The 26499-nt window shown below is 46.5% G+C and overlaps 1 long non-coding RNA gene across 1 annotated transcript in view; it reads left to right on the top strand.

The window, feature by feature from the left end:
* LOC117231352 overlaps positions 1-26499 on the top strand; it is a 49202-nt gene that overhangs the window by 3173 nt on the left and 19530 nt on the right. Inside the window, exon 2 of the long non-coding RNA XR_004492951.1 lies at positions 3299-3619. This is a non-coding gene — a long non-coding RNA (uncharacterized LOC117231352). The remainder of the gene's footprint in view (positions 1-3298; positions 3620-26499) is intronic.

Raw genomic sequence — 26499 nt, 5'->3', positions numbered from 1 at the left:
TCACCAGCGAAGATCATTATGTGTGTCGTTCCTAAAACGATATCCTGGCTTAAAAGGTCTATATCCAGAGATAAGATTTAAGGATGAAATTGGAAAGAAAAGAGAGCCCAAGTGGTTTCGTCTATTTGTCTCGAACGTTTTTTCAAATTAGGCATGATTTCCTTTTTTTTTGGTATCATCCGCCCTAGCAATAGCAATATCAATATCACCCGGAATAGCTTCGATATTATCAGGGAACATTTTACACAAAGCAATACGTTTCTATGGATGGGGTTTAATGTAGAGGATCCACTCCCCAGAGTTTTAGTTTTCGATCGCAGCTGGACGTAGAACCGACTGCTACCTCTCTTCCTCTCTCTCTCTCTCTCTCCGCCCTTCATCTTCTCTCTACACCGGCAGGTAGGCGTCTCTCGAAAAGCGCTTAATCCTCCGACCAGTCGAAAGCCCCTCTGCTGGTATTACAGCAAACGCTGATTTGTGGTCGCGGCAGCGACATTATTTATAATTTGTGAGTATTAATAGCTGACTCACACGTGTATACCTACCGGGATATATATTGTACGGGAGCCTTTTCAGTCTCATCGATCTCGCCTATCGTCGATAAATTTCCTTCTCGTTCGTGGCCAGTAGTTCAAGTTTCAGTTCGGTCGCGGTTCTATTTTGCCGTACACGCGTACACATACACATTTCCATCGCGCCAAATCATTCTGCATTCTGACGTACACACTAGCTTATCTCCGTAGGATCGTGGTAGCGATTTCAATCTCCCCTTTTCTTTTTTGTGACAAACCTGTGAGTTTCTGGCGTGGCCGTGCAGGCTGCGCGTAATTATTAATTCCTTCATCGCCGTACGACTCTGCAAGTAACGGGACAATGAACGTCGCTTTAATTCTTAAGGACGCGTATACGTAGGACAATCAGGGCGGTACATATGCGAGTTGCAGTCGCGGAGTTGGTTCAGTTTTCTGGCCGCACCCAACGTCACGCGGCATTGTTCACCACGTCCGATCTTCGTCTTTCGCGGTCAGAGCAGAAAAGAAGAAAAGCTTAGTCGATGAAAGGCGAATGAAGACAGACATGTGCGAACGTACCCGAGAGGGACGCTGAAAGGGCCGACCTACGGAATACGTTATTTCTGAGGACTGTTATTTCGCCGCGGAATCCACGGACTGGGTATATGGCGCCGAGATAACGGAATCAGATAGCTACCGTGCCATCTCTTACCGCAGAATGATACCTTACGGGGATATAATTCACCGTTTCCAGACCGATACCTTTACCGGAAGGTACGCACGAAACCCGACTCTGTTCGTATTCTCTGTGTGTCTCGATGCAGGTCTCGAGACGCCCACCGTACCTACGCCACTGTCCGTGATGGCTTATTCTCGAAATTGTCGACCGGAGCGTAATAAAGCGTTCGGGGACTGCCAATCAGTCGATAGAACTTAACTTGGAACGCTAAAAGCGGCGCGGTAAGGGCGTGGACGACACGATACCGCTGCGCCACCCTGATGACCATGCTACCGCATTCATATTTTTTCCCCTTCGACGACCTGGATCGGAACATTTATCAGTTACGTAAAAAAATAGTTCATTCAATCACGCTCGTTTGATATGGCATCAAAGCCGAAGACTCGTTCTACATAAAAAGAGGGGTTCGTTCGAAGTTGTTGCTTTTTCGCGAATCCAATCTAACTTCGTGCGATAACGACTACGAAAGGTCAGTGGGAGTGGTGGGAAGAGAACGAAACCATTACTCGTTTCTACCCCTATTAGTTCATTTTCTCGTTAGGAAAACCGACGGATGTACAATTATCGACGATTGCGACGGCAATTAAGCCAGTTCTCGATACCCTTTGAAAATCTGCTTTCATTGTTTCGCTGTGGCTCTGTGGGATCTCATCCGAACGAAACAATGCTCCTCTTTTTCCTCCCTTTATAATCTGACATGATCAGTCGACGCGTTCTCGTCACGCTAATTGCTTAGCAACTAATCCGGTCAAACGTCCTTATGTATGGAATCTCCATAAGTGTTCGACAGTTCGCGGAGAGACGCGATGAAATGTTTTAAGAACAATCCATAAACCAAAGACATTTACGAGACTTGAGAATTCTGATTTTTAGAAATACTAAGATTTATGGTGGCTCCTTAGGTTTATTGAGGGTTTAAGTAAGGGAGGGTGGATATCTGACGACCAGACAACGAGGGATGGCGTTTATATTACGCGACGTGACAATAAGACTTGGAGAAACAGAAAGTAGCTAACGGCAATTCTATAACGACATACGTGAACGCAAGCAGCAAGAGGAATTATCAGGAAGAGAGGGCCGAAGATGTTTACTGGATTGATCTGCGGTCCACGATGAACCAGCCCGCGAATTGGAATTCTCCACCTAATAAATCACCGTTGTATATCTGCGTGCACTGGGACGCAGGCACCGATGTTAAACCGGCGTTCTCTCTGCGCCCGTGCAACCTATAGCGTCAGTTTCATCGTTCGCTGGCACAGTCTCTCCAGGAAAGCGAACATTGTTTCGTGTGTGACCGTAGAATCGATTACAGCGGAACGATCGTCTAGATAACGAAACATACGCGGCACGACGAAACAGCTGGGATCTAAAAGCAGGTCGGATCGATTTTGTGGATCGATAGGTTTTCGACGCTGCTAGAATCGCGAGGGTGTACGAGCGTGATGGTTATCGACGTTCCACCGTTTACTCGCGGCTTAGATTCTCATTGATAAACAAGAGTCGATCGAATGGCAGAGTCGAGCTATTATGGGAATAAGGTCAATCTGTTCTTTTTTTGTTTCGTCCACACTTTGCCCGTTTTTGTCCTTTCTCTTTCTCCTTTTTTTTTCTATTGTTGTGGTACATCCAGTAAAACGTTAAGAATATCTAGCCTCGTTTATTTCGGTGAAACTACTACATGTACGGGAGCTGTGTTCGAGTTCGGGTTTTAATATCGCTGAGAGCAGCGCACGTTGACAAAAAGGGTAGGGAGTTTTTATTAAAACGCGCGTCCTCTCTCTCTCTCGTGCTCCCTGTCTTTCTCTAGCGCATTGATTTTCAATGTAATTTCACAAATTTATGGGCCATTTGCATCGGTCCGGATGGTACCGATATCATCGTGTTTAATAATTTTTTACTTCTGCATCAGTTCTTCCACTCCTGTCTCATTTTTTCTTTTTCTTTCTCTCTCACTCTCTCTTTTTTTTTTTATCTAACGGAATGGATTTCGTTCTATCGGATGTTGTTCCTGCAAAACAGCTAACCGGTTATCTTCTTCCTGTTACAGAACATTTTTCAAGGCCTATCCAGCCACAGTATCGCATTTCGGATACGTCGCGAAAACGCTATAAACTACGGAACGAAACGATCGCCCTTGTTTCTCGCTTCTTTGTCACCGCCAACCCCAGCTGCTCTACCGTCGCCACCACCGACCAACCTTCTTGCCGACATTTGGATTCACCATTAAACATGGTCTCGGCTTATCTTAATGGATATCTAGTTGGTTTCTTGGATCTTAGAATGTGAGTCGACAAGGAACCTTGCATCGATTTTTTTGTTTTGGATACTCAACGACCGACGACGGATATTTGGATGGGACCATCGAATGGTGAGTTCTCGGTAGCAAATATTTTTCAAATTATTTTGAGGTGAATTAAACGTGTAGGTTTGTTTGATAAAAGAACGAGTGGATGAATTCGTAATAGTCAATTGTATTAAGATCAGCATAAGTACAAGTACAGATACAGAGATAGTGTATGTCAGTCGTAATCGTCTTGCTCAATGCTATTATGTCGATCGAAGAAAGGACAATATACCCTGTCCTAGGAAGCACGTTCATATGTTTATACCGACGAATGCCACCACAAAAAGTTAATCTTCTTACATTATAAGAAACGGCAATAACAATCTGTCCAGAGTTCATTTGCCTCTAGACCTTGTTAACCAAAACAATCGTTAGTATTCAGAGGCAGAATAATATGGGTCTCTCCCAGATTCGAATTTTTCCACTTGAACTTTTTTACGCACCTGTGCCGCTACAATTTATTTGCGCGACAAGTAGATAGGTCAATACACCATCCAAATCATCTAATGTCATCTAATGGAGCGGTTAATGAAGAGATTTGTTTATAACATATTAATTAAAACCCAGACGATTGTATATATCTTTTAAGAAATTTCACCGTACGATTTACTGCTTAATTATATCGTGGGTTTACGCTCTGACGTGGATTAAATGTCGTACAGGCAGATGTAAAACAACAATCAGCCATTTCGTGGTAGACAACCGTACATTTTTCATCGAGTAAAGATGTCCCCGTACTGGTGGTCGTTTCTTGGAAGTAGCGCAATAGGTTCCTCTTTCAGCGTGTGCTGTTTAATTTACTGCAGCCCTCGACGAGTCGCGCAAACTGCATTAATAACAAGTCTGCTTGCTCCTTTGACATTCTGCAAGAGCATCCGCTGTAAAAACTCGCGCCCCATCGACTCTGACGCGAGATCGTTTCGGTTATTTTTCACCGCGGCTACGAAAACAAGAATCCGCGGCCGGGAAAAACGAGGCGCAAGGCGAAAGTAGGAGTTCCAAGAAGCTTGAATTGTAGGTTCGGTTCTGGCTAATTTACCGGTTATTTCCGCGAGCAACGAGCGACGCGGAGGGTGTCGATGACGACACACAGAGGTCGATGATTTCAACCTCGTCGGCTATATACCTTTTATCCGCTATGCAGAGTGGTCGTATTAAAATGTAAATGCATGGTAGCTAGTTATTATGCGGAGCGGCCGATGCGATCTCCACCGACGGCGATGCCACCCTCGTCCTCGTGTGTGCGTCCTCCTATGCCCCTCGTCGTCGTCGTAAACACCCGATAATGGGGAAACCGTGTACCTTGCTATCCGTTCCTGTACTCTCACGCAAGTGTGAGAAAGAGGGAAAGAGAGGACGCGATGGCCAACGAGAGACGTCGATTACTGTTCCTCCGACCTCTCGCGATCAAAAATTGCTCGGACATCTGAAACCTTCCGATACCACATTTTCCCTCTGTGTATTCCTCGGATCAGGTAATCTCTATAAGAAGAAGAACACTTGGTCCATAACGTCCACGAACCGCGAGTTGATCAAAGCGCACGATCGATCAATTCCCTTCCCATGTTCGGATTATCTTCCGTAAAGTACTCCTGAAACTTTTAGATTCCGCGTAAAACCGCTGACCTTTTTTCCCCGGTAGTATTACCGTATGATTTCGATTAAGATACCTCGTTACAGCGCCGTAAAAGCGGCTTCTCGTTTACCTCTAAATCGGTCATCCTCAGAAATCTTCGAAATTCGAGGATAGCTCGTCGCACGTGTCTCTTTCGACGAGCGTCACCGCGTAACCGCTGCAAATTGCTGGAAGAACCGACATGACGTAAGCGAGATTCGACAAAAGGAATCTTCCGGGCAACGTGTTTTTCTCGAGATACGTGCTCGGCCAATGAAAAATATTTGTTGGTTTTGTTAGCCGGTTGGTTAGTGTAGGAGTCGCGGATCCTTCAACGGAGGGCACGTTTTCCTCTCGTCCCTCTCTCTTGTCACCGTGTTCGCGATGTTATCACTGCCGCCTGTTTTGCGGCTTTCGTATTATTTGTGCATTTCCACGGTTATATTCCTGCGGGTCTCCGTTCTACCGTATAATAAAATCCCTCTCAGCAGACTGTCTTCTCCTTTCCTGTACTCCGAGCATCCCTCGGTACACAGTATGTTGCTGCATCGTGCTTGCACGGGGCAACGCGTGGTGCATTCTTGGTGTGCTAAGAGTACGAGAGAGGGAGAAGGGGTTGACTAGATAGAGGGAGCGAGGCGGGATCGAGATGGTTTGGGAGGATGGGTAGGAGGAAAACATAGAGGGCTGAGTAACTGCAAACAACAAATACCACCAGGTACCGGCGCGCATTCCACGAACGGTGTGTATAAACACGAAGCCGACGGCCGTGAAATCCGTGTAGAGAAACCCGGTTAATGCTGTCGAAGTACACGATACTCTGGCTATATTTGTCGATCGTTCCGGGAGACGATGTATAGATATCTTGCGAGTGTAAGCTAATCGGGGTTGCAGCCTTGTCGAGCTCGCCCTTTACTTTAAGGTTCCGAGAAACTTTGTACATCGTCGGTCATGAGCTAATGAACCTAGGTCACCTTGATCTACCGAAAAGCACGAGCACAGCGGCAGGAGAGAACGGAAGGACGCGCATAGCGTTCGTTGAAAGATAGGGATACGAAGGTTGAGCGGTGGGTTCAGGATTGTAGGGTCATGCGATCGACCGCGGCCAGAGAGCCAGGGAGAGAAAGAGAGGACGGGCGGAAATGAGAGAGAGAAAGAAAGAGAGAGAAAGAGGGACGACTTACTTATGGCGACAACAGGTTACAAAGTCGGCTGGTTAACGCTGGCCGCAGGTCAAGTTTCCTCTCATCGTGCAAAGGTCAAAGGGCATTCCCCTAGCGGAAGCTAATGACATTTTTGCGGGACGTTAGAAAGGTTCGTGTACGGGATACCTTTTGAATCCTCTTAGGGTGTCTAGAGAAAGGGGAATAAATCAGAAGGCAAGATCCGTGACGATTATCCACGGCATGAAATGCATTATCGAACGTTTAATAAAGAGGCGGTGGATAGAATCGTCGCCTATTATACGACTAAACGGCGCGGCGCGATGTCGTAAAGGATCGCGCCGTAGAGGAGCAAGATCGACGATACGCTGCCGGGTATCCGTGAACGAGCTGGGAGGGGTTGCATAAATATTTCTGAAAAATTAACGAACCAGCAGTAATACATTTTACAACGCTTGATAAGTTCCGTAGTAACGCGAGCATCGGAGAAAAGTGGCGAAAGGCTGTGCTGATAAATAGGTCGATCATAGAAGCCCTGTCGGAGCGTGAAGAATTAATCTCCCGCGCAAGAAGTTTAAATATTAAATACGAGTCTTCGCTGCGACCGTATTCACGCGATTAATTGATTATCCCTCTATGGATGATAAATGAGCCTTCGGCTGGCGCACAATATGAAAGCTTGTATGTGCAACGATACGTGGCGCCTATTGTACGCCGCTTACCTGTAGGGTAAGGTGTTGCCAGGTGTGTCGATGTAACGATGCGAAGAAAATAGAAAAAAAATATAGAGAAAATCGAGTCGCCTCAAAGTGGTCGCCTAAATGGCACGTTCCATTAGACCGGAAAATTCGAAGGCCGTGCGCGAGGGTCGATATAAGCCACTCGTTACAACGGTTCACTTCGTGACTGAATAGAGGTCAGGTCGATCGAATCGACGATGCGATTAATCGTGTTTCCTTATTTTCTTCTTTTCGTTTGGTTTGGCAAAACTGGAGTTAACGATGGCAAAGGTTGACCAAATCGATCGCGATTTATAAAGAATGGAAAGGGGAAATTGTCAACGGGAAACCATCGTGTTTACGAAATCGCGGATTCGCCAACGAGCTATGTAAATCCGAATGACGTTTCAAATTATAATGTCTCGTCGTTCGACGTTGAAAGATAATCACTATCGTTTGGTCGCACGCTGCATCGACTGTTTTCCATTGTGGTCAGTTATATTCAGTGGTCGGATGATCGATAAATTTCGCTCTAATTGCTTCCACAAAGCGTACAATCCATATTCGATCGCGAAAGAAAGCGAGAGCGTTCTTGCAAAGGGTTGGTAGGTGGGTAGGTTGGTAGGTTGGTAGGTAGGTAAGTGGGTAGGTAGGTAGGTAGGATTCGATCGGTGGGAAATTCCTACCGCGGATCCTTTTGCCATGTATTTCCAATGAGCGCGGTAAAGGAAGAGGCCGAGTCCTGGATATCGCGGTACCGCTAAATATTCGAATCGCCGTTCGCGATACAAGAGATTATTAAAATATTTAAACGAGCCCGTCGACCGTCGTTACCGGGGACTGAAGTCCTCTCTTCGCGAGGTTCTCAATTAAATGCTAACGAGCGAAGAGCTCTTTCCACCTGAATACTCCTTCGTTGGAAGCTGCAGCAGCCACCTAGCTTTCCTCTGCCCCTCACCTCCTACCTCTCATTCCCTTCGGCCCGCCCCTCACTGCCACGGTTTGCCCTTCTTCTCTGTTCCCCCGACGACATTGTTTTAACGAGACTGGGAAGTGCAATTTGTTCTTCCTGCCCTCGGCCCGTCGCAAAAGGGGTTACCTGCTCTTTCTTCTCTCTTTGCAATACTCTTTTCCGCGCTTTTCTCGCGGAACCCGTCGCGTCGTCTTGCTTGTGTGCGACGCTCTCTGTTCGCACGTATCCGCGTGCCGGCGACCGCGTTTCAATCACAGTCGTTTCGTGAAAAATCGCTGGCGGCAATTTCGAAATTATTTCTTCGTGGCTTCGCGAGCCGGCTCACGGAGATCCCAAGTTGTCGACTGCTGCGTCTGCAAACAATAGGATACGTTGAGCGGTAATTGAAATATTGCGCGCGCGGTAACGGAGCTGCCTCGTTACCCCGTGATGCATTCAGAAAAAAAAAAAAAAAAAGAACGACGTACGCCCTAGACCTATTATGCCCGACTAACTAAATCCGCCGCGATTGTTCGTGGGAATGCCATTGTTGTTTTAACGTAACAGAAGTATTCGGGATGGAAACAACTGGTGGTTCTTGTATTTCGTACTCTCTCGTTGGTTTCGGTCAGCCAACGAATAACGGGCTAGCAAATATCCGGAGTTGAAAAATTTGTGCCGCTTCGTAGATCGCGAAAAACAGACATCGCGTCGAGTTAGGGGCCAGCTTGGAGAAAAAGCAGGATCGAGATAGCGCGCAGTATCTTCTCATCCTCGGTTGCACGATGCGCCAGTGACCAGGAGCGCTCGTAAAAATGATCGAAGTCTCTAACGTCTTCGATCCTCGGTCCCTATAACTTTCAGCAACCTCCGGTTCTTTTTTTAAATCTACTCCCGCAAACTTTCTTCGCTCTCTCTTCTTCTGCGGACGCGTCTCGTCGCACAGGCTGTCGCTCTCCAGACCCGGGGAACGAGAAAGTACCGAGAAACGCCGACAGAGGTGAAGGTGCTGGGTACCCTCGAGTTAAATTTTAATTTGCAACTAGTTAAAAAGTTAGCGGCACCCGCAAGCGCAAGAAGCGACTCGCGGCTGCCGCGACGATAATGTAAGGGCCGAACTTTCGTTGGTTAGCTGAAGGCACGGCGAAGAGCGATGGTATGCGAAGGGTACCGCGAATATCCTACCGAGAAAGGAGGCTGCTGAATCGAATACTTGGTAGGATAGGTGGGGAAGAATCATGCGAACATCCAGGAAATTCGAGAAGTGTGAACTCGTTAACCCGTAAATCGTCGTTACGGGCTGCGACTGAGACACCCGGTAGGGTTACGTTAGTCGCGATTAAAGCGCGCATCCAGCTGTCGTACACTTTCCCGGCGAAGTTGGAAGGGTTCAATTACAAGACGGAGACGCGCGGACCCATTGTCTTTATCGCTACTTTCGTCGGTAGGCAATTACGCGGCAATGTTGCTCCTTATCGTTGTCGTTTCGACGGAAAACGCAAATAATTAATTAGACGCTTTTTGCAGCGTCCAGGCTTGCTACCTTCGTTGCAGAAGCTTCTCTAATGAGGATTTTCTTTAAAGGTCGCTCTTACCGACGTTGGTCTTTAGGTGAGCTGACTTGGCACCACCAGATATACGTACATACCTTTCTTCCTTTTTTTTTTCTTCCAGTTCTTCGAGTTAAATCCGCATCGGGTACAGTACATATACTATCATATAGTCTGGGATATGTGGAGGTTTAGGTAGACTCTGAAAGTACCGATGGCCTTTCACGTGCATGTAGTTGGTAGATAGGAGCGAGAATCGCGGCCAACGCAGCTTAACTACGATGATCAGACCGAGGGGAAGAACGGGGAAAGTTTCTCCGTGTGATGGGATCGTGTTGGCTGGGCGCGAGAGATTTTCGAGTTGGTAGGTTTTTCCAGGATGTTTCGAGCTTTCCGCGGCTTTCTTTCCTATTCCCGCAGACTCTTTGGAAGATTAACTCCGCACGAGCGCGTCCGGTGACGGCGCGGCGATTCCGCGGATAGACGTCCGGATTTATCAATGGCGTTGCGCGCTGTGAATCGGCTCAAAGACGTTTATACGACAAATCGTTCAATTTCGGCCGGTACAGCTGAATATCGGTTGAATCTCGCGACGGAGACTGTTTTCTGTCTTCGTGCCAAGGAAAGGAATAGGCTGTCTCGGATGATAGCTGAAAATATAGGCAGACGAAGAGAGGCAGAGAGACAGCCAGACGCGGCAGAGGAAAAGATTGCGAGGAGAAGGGAAACGTGGCGAGCATACAACGAAGGGAGGGAATCCCCTGGAATAGAATAAAGAACCGGCGTATCGGCGAAACTACATAACCGTAACGATATTACGTCGCAAAAGGAGTTATTTGCCGCTGTAAATAAGAAGGCGAGGAATAAAAGAGCTAGGGGAAGGGACGAAGCCACGGAAAAGAGTGGCTGGGTAACGAAAAACGAAGGAGAAGAGAAATAAAAAGGGTGCACTTCGTGAGAAGATGAAATTTCCTTTTCCGGGTCGATCGTTAAGCCGCGTACAATCGTTCCGACGACGGAAATATCGGTTTTTGTGGACCAGAGATCCCATTGTCTTTGCGGATTTCTCGTGGACGATGAGAAAAAAAAAGAAGAGGAGAGAATAGGGTCGAAGGGAATAGGAGGAAGGAGAAGCAGAACAAAAACGATAATAGTTGGTTCGGCTTCGTTATCGAATGGTTTCTGCTTCTCGTATATTAGTGCCCAATCTGGCCGCGAGATCGACGCGACCTTATAAATCAGCGACACGGTTCGGGATTCGAATTAAATACAGACTTGTTCCTCTCTTGCGGTATCGATGCGACGGTTAAAAACCGAGGGAAATCCGTTCGCGAATGTCTTTATCGCGCTGATACACGATTGCAATTTAAACACGGCGCTGCAGTTACCGTGCCAAACGAGTTTGTTACTGGCACGGTAATTGCATCTTCCGCGTTTGACTGTTTCCGCACGAATGTAAGTCGCGGGGATAAGCCGCGTACAAAGAGAGAGCGGAAGAGCGACGGAGAGGCAACTAGCGAAGTCTGGCTTCTCAGAAACGATCGGGAATCTTGTGATTCCAATTAACCGATAACGAGCAAAAGTAATATCTCTCGTTCTTCTCTATCGCTCTTCTAGCCGAGTTCGTCTTGTTCTTCCTCTTTTTTCATCATTCCTCGTTCATTCTCCGTTTCTCGGAGTAGATCGATCGAAAGCGCGCGCCACAGTCTACGCCACTTTATCACGGGATAAAAGTGCAAAAAGGGAAAGTCGTGTTTAGCATAGTCATACATACGTATTATCGCGTGCATGTAGATACATAGAGAGGAAAAACAGGAACAGGGCCATAGGGGCTGATCCTATAAAACAGAAAATCGAAGCGTGCCATGATCGTTCCGTTTTACAGCAGGTCGCGCGATAACGAATCTTTCCCCGTAATCGAGTTACGACCTGATTTCGATACCGTCGATATTTTCGAAAGCCACGTCACACAGCCGGACCATTGCACGATTAATTAGCGTCGGCGTTAATTGCTTCGCCGTTGAAAAGAGAGTCGGCTGAAATTAATCATCCGCCTGTTCCATTTTGATCCAATCAGCCGTTCTCTTCGAAGATATTAAACAGAGTAAACAGCAGTAGCTAAGGCCGCGTCTTAGCCAGCCAAGCGTACGATACCGAGTCCAGCGTTAATTAATGAAACTCGACGAGCCGAGAAGAATAGAAAATCTTACGTGAATAATAGTTTGTTCATGTTGGTCAACACGAAGAATATCATTTACGGAACGCGATGCTACCGCGAATACGTATTCTTCCATGTACAATTTTCGTGCGTTCGAAACGTCTTCTCCCGCAGATGTACGGCTCGGTACGTGCATGTGCAGCAAATATACATAGAAATGGAATACGCGGATAATAATATACGATACGCGGTGTTCGCGTATCACATCGTATCGCGATACGCCAATAAGAAGCGTATCTACACGGAGAAAGGGGATCATCCGGAGTATTTCGATCGCGTCTGAACCAGCTCGGGGTAATACTACTTCCAACGTTCCCCTCCGCTTCGATTCCGCGCCGATCCTATCATCACCGTTCGCAAATCACCGCGTGACGTAACCGGCTGCAGTTACATAAATTACAGTGCTGGACGGGCGGTCATTAGCGTAGCGTAATTTAATGACAAAGACAATGCACTTTTCTGGAGTGGAACGAAGAGAAAGAGCAAGCGAGAGAGAGAGAGAGAGAGAGAGAGAGAGAGAGAGAGAGTGAGAGAGAGAAAGAGAGAGAAAGTCGGGAAGCCTACGATCCGACTGGAGATGATTCCGTAATGGTGCTCGTTATACGACAGCACACGATATAAAGTGGTCTTTTATCCGAGCTCAATTGCTAAAACGATGCGATGGTAATAACAAGAACTGTATAATAAGGGACAATTCCTAGGCTCCTTAAGAGCGTAGAATTTTGAGTTTTTTCAATCGGCCAACTGCCGATTATCCGTCCGATAATTGTATACTCGATCAGGCAATAACGTCGAACTGTAATTATCGTTCGTCAGCTTTTTTCCCCCTTGTTGTTTTCGCGACTGATCCTATTACGAGAGCCTGGAAACGTATGCATAAAGAAGTAGCCTGGGAGAGAACGTGCACGTTTCGGGTTTATTTTGAGATGAGAAGAGAAAAAAGTGGCGCGACTTGCAGGCTCGGTTTCATCGTGAGAGACAAATCTTCGCGTTAAATGGACGTGTAACGAAACGCGCAACGACCCGACTGAAATCACGTCAGACCAGATAATTTATATGAATCGCACCGCGTGCCCGTAGATATTGCGGCATCCGTTATTCGCCTCCAGGTAAGTCGTACCGCACGGACTCGCGTCTGATTTCGTTCTACCGTGGTCCATAAGGAACGATGACTCGTGGAGCTCACCGGAGAAAAGCAGTATTGTTTTACAGGTCCCGTAGGAGTAGTTACCTACGATACGTAGTCCCTGGATCGCGGTTGGCCAATGATGAAACCGAAAATCCGACTTTCTCCCGATCATGAGGTTGGAAGGAACGAAGTGGAGCGTCGTATCGCGATAGAAGCGTTAACTCGCAGATATCGCTATTACGATTCACGGTATTGCTACGTGTTTGATCGTTGGCATTATAAATTCAAGCGGGTTACGCTGTGCACGCCTTGGCAGGCTCGGCGAAACGACGAAAGTCACGATTTATGGGAGTTTGTTTACGAGCCATTAAAGAAGAATTATATCGGAGGAAAATGGCGCGAATTGTCTTGTCGTCCGAAATAGCGCGAACTTACGATGATTTAGTCGTAGGATAGTGGCTCTTATAAAGACGCCATAACTCGAAGGCCAAGAAACGATTTGAATCTTCTTTGTTTCTATCCGAAGGTTGATCGATTCCCCATGGAAGATTCGCTCGTTTTCTCCCTCTCTTTCTTTTTTCCTCTCGTTAGACGATTAATTAAGAAGAAAGGGAGGATCTTCAATCCCGGTATGCGGGCGTTCGCGAATCGGCAATATCGAATCGGCGATCGAGCGCACAAAGGCGGTCAATTCGTGGAAAGCACGAGCGAAAGACGTGGAGGAGGCTTGTCAGCCACTTCCTGACTAATTGCCGGCGGGTTCGCCGTTTCTCGGAAGTCCCGTGGAAATATTGCTTCCGCAGGTCGAAGTACCGAAGACCGACCTCAGGAACACTCGGGCCTATTTCAGGGCAGAGAATTGAGGTCGTAGATCCTCCTCGAGTTTCCACCATTCTCTCCCTTTTCCACTCGACGCTACGCTGTTTCTCTTCGTTCTACCGGTTTCGTCTTCCATGCTGCCGCAGGACTTCTAGTCTGTGCTCTAGTTCCAGTGGCCTGGAACCATCATGCTGATGTATTGAATTCCGTTGTTTAATTAGATATTAACAGACCCCGTAGGCGAGATCGACGAAACGTTATACCGATGCGAAAAAGGAAGCCATTTTCTTTGCCCGTTCGCATCGATAGAATATTAGCACTTCGATAACGAGCATACAAAGCTGGAATATATGTATTCCTGTTTAGTCACGACTCTCCGATATATTCTCCGGTTCGCGGGTATCTTTCCTGTATATCGGACTTGGGTGTGTAGTCGTGGCCACCTGGCAGAGTTTCGTCGGTGCACGTTAGAGAAAGAAACTCGTCGGAAGTCCGAGCGTGTTACTTGGCGTGCCTTGGGACGCCGGGTAATCGTAATTAACGAGGTAAAAATAGAGGCCGAGAGTAGAAATGGGTTTGTAGCCAGGGCGGCAAGTGAAAACTCATATTTACCGGTTAGCGAGCTTAGACATTCGCAGTAATGCTACGGCATTACGCGATACGCCGTGAATACAGAGTTTAGCACAGGCGAACGGCGAAATAAGCCGGACCAGGTTCGCACGTCGTGAAAACAAACGAGAGGGGAATCCTGATAAAAGGAGGAACGGTGGTGGTGTACAGGTCGCGGCCCTGCCGGTATCGCGCAAGGGGAGGCTTTTCTCGCTAACGAACCACGTGGATGTGAGCCGTGGAAAATGACGCGTCGACTTTAATGCCGAAAGTATTGCTGCCGAGACTTCGATACCAGCGGAATACAGCCACGACCTGTTAGATTGTAAGTTCACCGCGAAGTTTTGTCGCGTTTCTTGTTCGTCGACGTAGATCGTGATCGAGAGGCGATAGGCATTTTCCAGGGTACTTTGTTATATTTTTTTGCTGTCTGTTTGTCAGTTTGTTTGTTCCGTCTGCGTGAATCACTATTAACTGATGATGTTTTTTTTTTTACGGAGAAAATACTGCGATGATTAGCAACGATGATAACCCAATGGTGTCAAGCGAAGAGGATACGAGGAATGATTAATTACACCCGTTTTGTCATGTAATTTTTACCACCCATTATTGCCGCGTGTGGACTAGCGTTATCGCGATGCACACTGTTCTTCCTTAATGGCAATACTTAATTTTATCCTTAATTGGCTTTCTCTTTTAGCTTAAAGGGTCCGTAATACGCCAACCTTTTTTTTATATTTCATCACCTGCGCGATAGAATTTTTCTTTGAATCTTTCGCCAACCTTGTTGATAATTGATTTAGAACACGTGCATTTTCTCGATTTATCTTTGCGCATCGTTCGTGTTTCATCCGTTTCTATCAATCTATAGGGAAATAGGATAACACGTTTCATTCACCGAGCTCCTTTTTAGTGATTTCAATCAAGTAATGTACTTGCATATTTTAAAACGCGATTCTTTAACCTTCCCGTAAATTATTAACTTACTCTCGTATTCAACGCTTTTACCATCGATTCGTTTTATTTTCTGAATGTGTGAACAGTGTTTTTGGGGTAGCATTTAACATGTATCTTCTCAGCGTAAACGCGGTGTGTAGTGTGTAGGGTTAACGGTGTTGGATAAAGTTTTCGGCAGCACCGAGTGCCGATAGAAGGTGGGAGAAACAGAGAGAAGATGTGTGTGCTACGTAGGAAGAATGGAACAGAAGGACGACACGTAGGGCAACAAGGATGACGCAAGTTTGAGTGTGCCTCGATAGATGTCGGTTAATGGAAAAATTTAAAAGGTCAGAATGCGCTTTTAACGGTGGCCGCGCCAGTTGCTTCGTAATAGAAAAGTAATACAATATTTTGAACACGACGGAAGGGCGGTGCACGCGAACAATTAAAAGCTCGCAGCGGTGGGTGAGAATAATTGCTCTTCGTTTCGATGCGAAAGCCGGAATTCTGGCGGCGCTGACAATAAAGCTGACCCGTAGTCGCGCGCGCGACAAGAGGAGGATGCGATTGTACCGAGTGACAACCCAGTATGTCGAACGACCAAATGGATTTTACGTGTACACGAAAAATACAGCCTCGACAGTGCTATTGTGTTCGATACGAACCGGAGTCACGCATCCACGGGTTTTACATGCACGCATTACACCTACATTTACCATGCCATAATCCGTGGCACGCAGCTCCGCTTTACGCGACGAGAGACACGCTGTTCGTTCGCTACGGAAATCTACGAAAACCAAAGGGACCAAATTAATTTACTTTCCGCTGGCATATAGCTTCTATGATTCTGTTTCTTCTTTCCGGCCTGTTCTTCCCTAAAATTGCGCGTAACTCGATTTCCCGTGCATTTTTCGCTTGAAACGTTTCCAAAGCTTCTTCATAATGTCGCGACAAAGCTCTTTTATAGATATTTCCGGCCCTACTGGTGCGCGATCCTTCTTCCCTTTTAGTCGGTTTTAGCTCTCCGGGAATAAAGCATTTTAATCGCCAGATTATAATTAGTACGGCTATGAAACGACGTTACAGATAGTCTCGTAAAATTCAAGATTACGAAAGAAATCGCGTGCTGCTTTCGGTGGAAAGGATTTTTCAACTTGTCACTAGAATCGTTGCGCATCGCGATGATTTAATCGGGCTGGTGGAGTTAAAACGGGGGGGAAAAAATGGGAAACACGCACACCCTATATCGAACCGCACCACCATCGGGCAACGGCAATGTTTATCGCTTTCTGACGAGAGGTAACTCGATTTATCGTCGATTCGACACGGTACACGGGCCCAGTTGAAAATCGTTATCGCTTCGCGGTTATCATACCGACTCTCGCCTACGTGCCGCCATTACCTACATATTGCGTTAACAGCCACTGTTTTCGACCCCTTCACGCAACCCCTTTCTACCACAGGTAACGAGTGATTTCGTGCAACGTCTCGGTTCGACTGGATTATCGAACTTGCGTACACATTAATTACAATTACCGAACGCATCGAGAATTTCGGCGAGGACGATCGACGAGAACGGGTTTCATATAGATGCTTTTGTCGTTCCGATCCATTCATCGTTCAAACGAGACAGTTATGTTATTTCGTACTGGTGAAAGGGGAGGAGTAACAGTGGAAAGCATTAAATAAATCGACGTTACATCATAATGGTATCGGTCGGAATCAAATAAATATTTGCCGCGACACGGCTCCAACCCGATAGCCGTGAAATTTAATTCGCGTCACCGCGCGTGGAGAGCAGGCGCGCGTCGAATGTAAATTCAGGGTACACGATAGTGCGACGGGCTCGCGCGCGCGGAAATGCTGCCAAATAATTTCCCGTTTTTCATGCAACCCATATTTGACGGACAACCGGTGATTTTGAAAACTTTTTTTTTTTTTCCCTCTCCCGTTCGATGGCAATCGCGGCGGAAGTGAAGGCCGAGATAGCCGCATAACGGAACGCGCGAGCTACAACGGTTCTGTACAGGGCGCACATCCAAACGAAAGCGTCAGTTTTAATTACGCGTTTGCCCGGTGTATCGCGCCATCGGGAATATCAGTGATATTGACTACATATATCCTATGTATCCGCCAGTAGACACGTTGCACTGTACGATATTGGCCATTGCCTCTGTTAGGCTTTTACTGCGTCATCCTGTCCACGTAATCTGGAAATACTAGCTCGCATTATCAAACATGCCAACCGTTCACACCGCCTCTGGTTTTGTCTTTCCTTCCTCCTCGTCTGCCGCGACGCATCCCGAGCATGTTTCTATCATAATCGCTTCTTAATATTCTGACGACATCGATCTCTTTGAATTCCTAATACATCTGACATTCATTTGAACGTAATTAAAGTTAGTTTGAAGAGCGTGAAAGATTCGAGCTGCCACGGAGGAAAAGCTAAAGCTCGCTACCGAGGAACGGTTGAATTTTTCTGACGTAGTAATTTAGCAGTAATAGCGCAACGTTTATGGAAAAGTACGTTCGCACGTACATTTTACTTGGTTTTCGCGCAGGCATCCTTGCTTGTCTGCTTTTCAATTACCGGCCATGCAATTCCTTGCGTTATCGGTGGCTGATCTAGACATACTTGGCCTCCGGCAACTTCGCAGTATTTCTGTTTCGCCCGGTTCTCCGTTTTCCAACTGTACGGAAACTGACGTGCCTGCGAGGAATTTTACGGCGATCGAACACGGAGGTATGCCCGCCCGCCGCGACTTTTTATGCACGGTCAATGCGTATCGCAAAAATGTGTAAAGGCGAACTCGATTCATAAAGTTTGCCTGTATCTCTAGTCAAATGAAAATTTCTATCGTATATGCCCTTCGGCGATCTTCCGTTCGAACGAGCCATGTTTTTCGTACACGAAAACGTCTACATCGATACAGTAGTTTTCATGATTTAGCGGGATCTTAAATTAAAGGTGCACTCGGACCACGAGGTTTTGTTATCATACAAATGTTACCTTTTGCGATAGGAACTAACACCAATCTTGTACGATTATAACTGAAGTTTCGAACCTCGAGACGTTCGAACAAACAAATATCGTACTTTTGATCGATTTATATATTGTTACGTGTTACTCGTTAACTCGTTAATTACTTCCTACGGTGAAATTACGTTTAGGACTATCGAATGCGGAAGTATCGCGGATGTATACTTGTCACGTTTTTCGCCAGTTGTCCTGATCCATTTTCCGTGCCTTCGATTTCTACGAATGTCAAAGTATTCTATGCTAACAACTACATCTTGGCTGACTAGTCCATGAACAATATCAAGTCGTTGGCTATTTGGCGTTCATCCAGTGGCCAACCACTGTGGCGACTATGGTCATTTTCTCCAAAATCTGTCTTGATGACTGCCGAGACTGTTGTGAACATTTCTAGGGAATTCCTTCTTGTTTCAACTACTTCCTTGGGCAATGACCCATCCGGTTCAGGGGTGGGAAATAATCCATCAGCATGTTGCCGGAGATACCAACATTCTCTAACGTGACGAAATAGAGATTTTGTAAAATTTTCACCCTGCGCAAACCTTCCCCCGAGAATTACAGAATTTCGGCGATAAAAACCAGCGCAATATTCATAAAAGAAAAAAGTGTCAACAATAAAAAAGATATGTATAACGCCGCAAGAATATTACAGGGAAGAGCGAGGAATAAAGAATATCAGCTACATAGAAACCAAGCAGAGAAACACACCAGAGAAAATACGAGAAACGTTCAAGATATTCCAGAACTAAAATATACATTCCTGGATATCATACGATATCTGCGACATTTAAGATTACTCGCTGATGTAAAAATGTGTCACAATATACGTAAACTTACCTACACTGTGTAACACAGGGAATCCAACTTCGCGAGATTTAATTTCATTGTTGGAGGGTTGGTTGTTCGTCGGAAGAGCCGCTGTTGAGAATCGAGCCGGTTGGTTGCCGGTGATTCGATGGAAAGAAAAGAGGGTAGTTAATTTCGTGCAGTGTTGAATCGTAGGTTCGGGAAATGGTGCAAACGGGACGGGCCGTGGAGAGGCAATGCGTCTTTCGTCCGGTCGGGCCTCGCTGCCTCTTCTCTTCGCCCGGGATACGTCCGGTAATTGCGTTTGTGTGTAGCCAGGAAGTTTTATTCGGCTGGCATTTATTCGGCAACGAAGAGACAGCAGCCCACTTAGAAGGAGAGACAAATGTATTTACGTCGTGAATCTGCCAGGAAACCCGCATCCACCTTTCAAGCTTACCCCGTTTATCCAGGGATTCTCTCAAAATTACGGGAAGCTTTTGTGACTGGTATTTCGACCGTGAAAAAAAAAAAAAGAAAGAAAGAAAAGACGAACAAGGGAGAAAGATAGGAATAGATTGCATCGTGTATGGCATTAGCTGTAGCTAATTTTTGGTCGTCTTCTTCGGTCTGCAACACGAACTTGGGGGATAGACGTTACTCGATTATTAAGTTGCCCGACGAAGCTTCAAAAAGATCGATCAGTTGCTTTGACAACTCGATCTCGCATTTACAACTTGTCGGGCACAAATTGACACCACGATCAAAACGTTGATCGCTACAGCTATGACAGCAGCTAGATCGGCAAGCCGCGTAAACGAACATGTACGTGTAAACGCTGCTTCGATAATAGATTCCCCATTTGGAGTTCAGAGTTCTACGGTGAATCTGTAACTCCGACGATCAAACTGCTTGCAAAGTTTGTCGCTCGAATCGAATGGGAGTTTGGGTAACTCGTACCTAGGCTGGCTCTTCCCTCTTGTACACGACTATGTACGTACATGCACGTATGTACGCGTATGCCTTTGCACTCCTCTCTCTCTCTCTCTCTCTCTCTCTCTCTTTCTTTCTCACGGTTCAGCGTCTCTTCGCCGTGTGTACGTACACGTACACTCGCGAACATGCGCGGTTCACGTCGAGATTCTAGTCAACTTGACTGCTTGGCGCATTGTCGATGCGATGGAAAAGTATCCGGGATTTTTTTTCCTTCCGATTTCAGCTTCCACTCGTTTCCGGTCTTAGCCGTCAGACGATGTACCATTAAAGTGTTTTCCCGCGACAGTCCCGTATGTGTCGTGATGCGCCTGCATTCTGTATGCATACTACATAAGCAATGCGACCGTGTCGTTTGCGACCGAAAGCGTGCTTTCTCTTGCAGGAGTTTCTGCGGTACAGGGAGTTGCGACAATATTGGGGAAACGAGGCAGGGGAATCGCTGTTGTACTTTCACTACTTTGCCCTGCGACGCTTGTATATTTTTAACAGACAACGGTCTCTCGTTTGCGAAATTGTTGCCAACAAGCGCGATACGAATCTACTTTTCCAAACGAGAGATCAGAACGTCTAACCTTGGTGAGGTCGAGGCTGATCTGTGGCAGACATGCGCGTGAATTTGTTTTTCAACGTCTACGGAAGGGAGAGAAATATATTTTACCGTCAACTGCTGGAAATGTGCAAAGGGCGCGATTGGAATCTTTAGAGACGCGATCTTCGTTGAGTTAAAGAAATCTTGTTGTTGCAACAATGTTACGAGACTAAGAGAGAACACTTACGAATGTGAAAAGAAAGCAGATGAGAATGAGCCGATGCTTTCAAGCGTAAATAATATCTTTCCGTTTAGCAACAACGTGAGTCTTGGAACAATGTGGAGAACTTCCTAGTATTCCTGAACCTCCCTCGGTAGCAGTAGGATTTTTTGTAACAAAGTTTTACGATGTTGCAAATCGTTTGAAAGCATTTTCGTTCGTTACCGCAATATCGTAAGCTATTCCGGAATAGCCTGGCGTATCCCAGGGCGCTTTTTCGCTTTACAACAACATCGTACGGCATAACAATTTTCCCTTTTTTAATCTTGCAAAAATGTTAAATGGATATTTCAGTTTGATCGTTGATTTTATCCAAACAGAATTTTTCCGTTTAACTTGCTAAATCATATTATAACGTCAAATTGTTTCGCTTATTGTTGTTTTCACGTAGCAGTAGTGCTTCCGCTAAATTATAATCGGATAGACCGAGAATTCGCCGGATAAAATTGTATTACTGGCAAAAAAGAGAGAATCTACGAGTTGATTTCATAAATTTGCCGGATTTATTTCGAAATATTCTTTCATCTCTTTTGATCCATGGCGCGAGCTGGTTGCCATAGTTGGTGGCGTAACCTCCATCCTGCCAGAGCGCCAGGAAAAGCGATCAAGCGTAAAAGTATTTTCGAGTGTGTTGCTCCAGCATCCAATGGCAAGCGAGACCGTGCTTCCCGGTACAACGAATATTTTAACACCTGCGAGCGGATTTCATCCCCGCATCATCCTCTGTCTCATATATAGCAGCTTTCCCCTGTGAATTTAACACTGAACAGCACTTATCATCCTCCTGCATTCTCCTCCAGTCACAACTAAATTGTCCTGTTCAAGTTCAATTTTTAGATGTGACCTCTCTCTCTTTTTAGTCTCTTTCGTCCTTCTTTGCTTTCTACCAGTGTTTCACCCTTTTCCCTCACACGACACCTGCTTTGCCGATTTTCCATTCCTCTAGCTTCGCTGCCCGAGGACCATCTAACGGACCGTGGTATCGTTAGGGAAATGAGGTGAACTCCGGCGAGAATAGACGCAGAGTCGATAATAACCGAGCAAAGTCCATTATGACGCGTTTAAGGATTTACGCGGAGGGATTATCGATGCTCTGGAAAAAAGGACGAACGTTTCGAATCCCATACTACCATCGCTTCCTGCCGTTTCCTCTTTTTTCTGTTTGTCTGTCTCTCTCTCTCTCTCTCGCTCTCTCTGCCCCTCCCTCTCTCTCTTCTTACACTCCATAGCGCGGCCCCTTGCCTCCTCTTTGCGAGATTTACCTTATTCTCATCTTTCTCTTCGACCTTCCCCCCCTCTCACTCGCCCTGATCTCTTATTCTCCAATCTCACTGTGCTCGTAAAGGATTCAAAAGAGATTGAAAAAGATTTGCTCGTCCTGCCGCTAAGAAAGTACAGGAGTACGGGAGGAGCAGGTAACGGGAGGAGGGTTGAAAGAAAGTAACGAAGAAGGCGGTCTAAGAGTTGCGGGGTTCGCAGAGGCCGGGCATTTTACTTTGTCGATAAAATAACTTTAAAAATTAAGACTACGAACGGTTAATTTCAACGTCAGATGGCATCTTCAGAGGGTAAAAAATAGTCGCTCAAAGGCTTATTACGATAGGAACGAAGACGTTGCTACAAGTTAACCTGGCTAATCTGCATCATAAAACACTTGTTGGTCGTACCCCGCGGTTACTGCAGCTGCGTCTGAAACGTAAATACAGTGTAGCGTTAGAGCGCGTAGCGCGCATCTTCCGTAGTTCTTGAAATACGAATCGTTGCACGAAACCAGAAGAGACAACCGCTTTCATTACGGAACTGTGGCAAACGTTACTTCGTACGCTGAGCTGGTTGCGCTCGATATTTTTCTCGCATTGTATTAGCGCAAAAGTTTTCTATTCCGTGGTTTGCCGAAACGGCAGAACGGTCTTATCGTTCCAGCGTTCTTTATTGTTTCAATCCCGATTGGTTTTCGAAAAATTGAGGCCGTCGCGGGGATTCGAAATTCACCGAAAGCTCGACCGTGCGAATTCCACGACGATTCGTACGTCGATGGGCGTTCGCAGCGAAACAGAATTAAATTAGAAATTGTTCGACGTATGATAATTTGGACGGGCTCGGCTTGGCCGAGCGACACGCACCCATCCGATATTTCGTGCTGGATGAGCATCGAGAATATCGAAAAATCGATATTTGCCGGGCTATCGTATCGGTGCGTTTTTGCCTCTATAAATCACGCGGTCAACGCACGCACGAATAACGTGCTCGCTAAAATATCTAACCTCTACACGTCTTCGTCTTGCCTCTCGTAAAACATTCGTCACGTCGATTCGATTGAATTTCGTGGCGTGTCAAACGGCCGATCGAACCCGTCAACGGGACGATTCGTCGACGATTTCGCTATCTTCCAGTGTCATCGTCACTTTAAACGTTGACCTACGCTGCGTAGACGTTGGTCGGCTGTCCACGTTTTCTATCCACTTTCCCCTCGAAGCACAATTTCGGGCAGATTCCAATTTAGATTCGTCGTTGCCGGTGTCGGCTAAGATGTGGCACGATGGCGCCCAGGCATGACCAAGTGTCATCGGCATTTTGCTGGAATAGCGACTGCCTTTCCTTCGAATGGAGTGCGGCCAAGTCGATCGTGTATACAAATAAGGTGGCGTGCCGGAAATTAAGGATCGCATAAGGGAAGGTACAGCGTGGAAACACGATCGTCCCGATGTTAGATAAACTAGATCCTGAGACATTTTTCTTTCTTTACTTCGTGCAACCTCTTCGGATCTGAACGTCGTGTTTTTGTCACGTTTGTCGCTAGATTATTCCATCAGGGGAGATGAAAAATTTCGAGAAACACGTTACATCGTAGAACGTATTCGTTGCTTCGTGGAAAAATGCGCGCAGAATTATTATCGAGCAAGTCAGAGGCCGGAGGTAATTTGAGAGAAAGCATTTCACTCGGCCAATCCTATCGCGCGTACGTCTCATCAGTCTGTTTATGGCGTGGGATACGCAATATATCTTCCGGTTTAATCTCCCGGCTTTCTTGCGTATCCTTCCTGCCGACCTGACTTTCCCAGGATTAATTTTTCGTTTTTTTGTCGGGTCGCTTCATGCAGACGATGCTGACGCCCGAGAGTGCGACGAGAACCACGAGACAAGACCCGACAGACTGACAGGACGGAAACGCTGATCCTTCATCCTCGTTTTTCTCTTGCTGATTTTTCCGTTATTACGGAGACGTTCAAGTGGTACGTATAAATTGAAACGAATTACGTAATAAAATGACCATCGTTAAAAATAATGAAACGAGGCGCGGATAAAATATCGCTGTGGACGTAGGGGAGAGAGCGTAACGTCGAGCAATCTGGAGCCCAGGCACGAGAGGAATCACGGAAAAAAATTCGGGCATCGACGAATAGGATGGTGAACGGTGTGCTTGTGTACGGGTATGGTCGTTCGCCATGAAAGAGCGAGACACGTGGAAGGGACGTGAGGGTGGAAGAATGGACGATAGGACGCGATGGCAATGTACAGAGGGGTCGGACAGGTAGGGTGTGGGGTATAGCCACGATATATCGTGGCTGAGCCTTTATTAAAACTGCTTTCGGTATTATTGCTTTCCGGGAACGTCGAGTCCCGAAAATGGCATTTCCGCGAGATAGGCCGTGGTCGTGTGCGCCGCCGAAAATATATATCATGCCCCCGTGAGACCTGTCGTCTCTGAGGGTACCGTCACAATCCGGCCCACTATGACCTGCAATAAATATGCTCTTCACTTTGTACAAGTCGCTCACGTGCTCTTATATTGCTCTCGCCTGGTTATTGCCTGCCGACCAAAAGTGACTCGGCCACTTTGGCCTCTGTCTGCTACGGATCATCCAGGAAATCTGTATGCAAGGATGCTTCCCTTCCAACCATGCGCCCTACCGCCTCTCTTTCTCTCTCTCTCTCTCTCTCTACTCTCTATAGCGCGGTTCTATTTTTCCACGCACAACGAGTGTGAAATCGAATGATTCGGATGTGTCTTCCGCGTTTTAACCATGCGATAATGTCCACACTCGTGCTGCCGCGAACGTACCATAATATTTAAAGAGCTGTTCTCTTTTACTTTTGTCCGGGCACGATGGTTATTTTTCAGCCAGCCAAGTGTCGCGACCATTTTGTCCACTCGACGTTGGATCGTCGTTGAAATTTGTTCGCAACTTGGTACTCGACGTGGTATACCCGAATTTGTTCGCGTTTTTATTATATTTTTCTGTGTTTGACTAACGATAAAAGCCGTTGACTACGTTTCCAAATATGTAGCATCACGCGACGACACGATCTTCGGATAAACGCATCGTCGATACTGGCATACACGGAATCGCGAAAGATTTTCGCTCGATTCGTCCGATCTTTCGTCGTCGGCAAAACTGGAGAAGTTGGTTCGTTTCGCAACTTGACCTACATTTCCGAGATTGCCGCTCGTCGACGATATCTTCGCTCATTGCTGGCTCTCCCACACACCGTCGAGAAACCGCCAGAAATTCTGTCGACATCGAACTTCTGTTACGAACGAAATCTTTCATATCCGATTATACGTACGCGTATCCGTCGAGACAAAGTGGTCGGGTGCTCTCTCTTGCTCTCTCGAAGCGCTAGTTGTCTTGCCAAGAATAAGCTGCGTCGGGACGGTGCTTGGGAAACCCTTCGACCGTATGGAAAGCAACGGAACGACGATAGTAATAAAGGCGTCATGACAGTAATGGATGGTATTGACAACCCCTCCGCTTGCCCCTTTCTCCATCTCCTTCTCCTCCAAAGGAGGAGTTCCAGCTCACGGAATCTTCGTCTCTCTCCTGTTCTCCAGTTTGCTTGTTCCCTCTCTCTTGACTCGTTTGCTCTCTATCCAGACCGCTAGCCAGAAAGCAGGTAACAGCGACCAAGCGGCGAATAGTTTCCCTCGGATCGTCTTGAACAATGCAAATTGATGCGGAATCGATACTAAGCTGGTAGGAGTTTCTAATAAGATTCTCTCGCTTGCTACGATGCGGTATTGCGTGGCAACTCCTTTGCTCACGTGGAAGAAGAGAAGGACGTTGTTCCTCCGTCTGACGAATGTCGCCGGTATTTCGTAGCAAGCTAGAAATGCACGCGTTGCGAGGCACTAGCTCGCGAACATGCACGTTTATACGTGAAAGCACTCGGTAGACTGCTGTTACTCTGTAGACGACGTTATCTACGCTCAACACTCTGCGACCCATTTAGCCCTTAGGGCGGCCCGTAAAAACAATGAGAGAACACACTTTTCCGGATAATAAGCTTTTATTCTTCCGTGACGTTAGATTTTATTGTCAGCGTAGAGGAAAAGGAAGGAAGCTATAAAACTCGCGTATGCAAACGGTGGCAGCTTTCCCTTCGCCGTTGCGTTTTTCCATCCAGCCGTTACACCGCGCGCACAGGTGTCAAGCAGAATTTCGGTTTTTCAAAGTAAATCGGTCAGAAGGACGGTGATGGACATTTTAAAAACTCCGAGGCGAAAGAAAAGGATATCTTGTCGGGCGCGAAAACACGCTTGAAAATTGACAGACGTCGCGTG

This window comes from Bombus vosnesenskii, unplaced genomic scaffold, assembly GCF_011952255.1.
Source record: "Bombus vosnesenskii isolate JDL3184/JDL3185 unplaced genomic scaffold, Bvos_JDL3184-5_v1.1 scf7180000013263, whole genome shotgun sequence".
NCBI classification, from domain to species: Eukaryota; Metazoa; Arthropoda; class Insecta; order Hymenoptera; family Apidae; genus Bombus; species Bombus vosnesenskii.
Note: the sequence above shows the minus strand (reverse complement) of the source record. Positions and strands in the feature narration are given on the sequence as shown.